Raw genomic sequence first — 1044 nt, forward strand, 5'->3', positions numbered from 1 at the left:
TATTTTCACTCACTGACTGATAATTCATTTGTTTGTTTGTCTATGCGTGTGTGAATGCAATATCTGTGACCCACTCAGCATATTCTCGCCTACTCAAACTCATATGAGTATTCTGTTTTGATATAAATAAATTTATTCTCAGATTCCATAGATGAAGGGCGACTCCTGAATACCTGATTTTTTTGTTATTTTATTTTATTTTTTTTCTTTGATTTTTTTTCCTCTCCTCTTACTCTTTATCTTCTTCTTCTCCACCTTCTCTTAATCTCTTTTTCTCCTAAAAAAAAAAATATATATACATTTTTTTTTCTTATCCTTTTTTTTCTTAGTCTTTTTTCTTTTTCTGCTGTAGACTGTTTATGTTTGCTTTTTTGTAGATATTTGTAAGAATATGTGGTTTGGATGTGACCAGGTTTCCTTTTAATCCTCGCGTGGCTAAGGGATTCCTAGGATCACTTGTGAGAACCAGAGGGGCCAAAAATAGTAGTAATAATAGCGATAATGATAGAAGTAATAGTAGTAGTAGTAGTAATGATGATAATGATAACAATGATAATAATAATGATGATATTAATGATAACAATGATAATAACAATGAAGATAATAATGATAATGATAATAATGTAACAGTGATAATGATGATAATAGTGATAATGATGGTAATTGATAAGGATGATAATAATGAAATGATATTGACAACAACGGCAATGACAATGAAAATAATAATGATGATAATAATAATGATATTGATAATGATAAAAACAATGATAGTGGTGGCAATGATAATGGTGATAATGATAATAATAATCATAACAATGATAATAAAAAGAATAACAGTCAGATATCCAAAAAATAAGACAAACAGACAGACAGGAGGCAAATAGACACAAAGAGATCCAGCTGGCGAGAGGCCCATCCCTCACAAGGCAGACAGCAATACAGCTGGTGGAAGACCTCCCGCCAGATGGTGATTTACCCAGGTAGATAATACAGGCAGCAACGAAGCAAAGAGAGGAAGCTGATGAAAAATAAGACACTGAGCAT

Source organism: Penaeus japonicus, unplaced genomic scaffold (genome assembly GCF_977035675.1).
Source record: "Penaeus japonicus unplaced genomic scaffold, GWHDUDI00000001_assembly GWHDUDI00000017, whole genome shotgun sequence".
NCBI classification, from domain to species: Eukaryota; Metazoa; Arthropoda; class Malacostraca; order Decapoda; family Penaeidae; genus Penaeus; species Penaeus japonicus.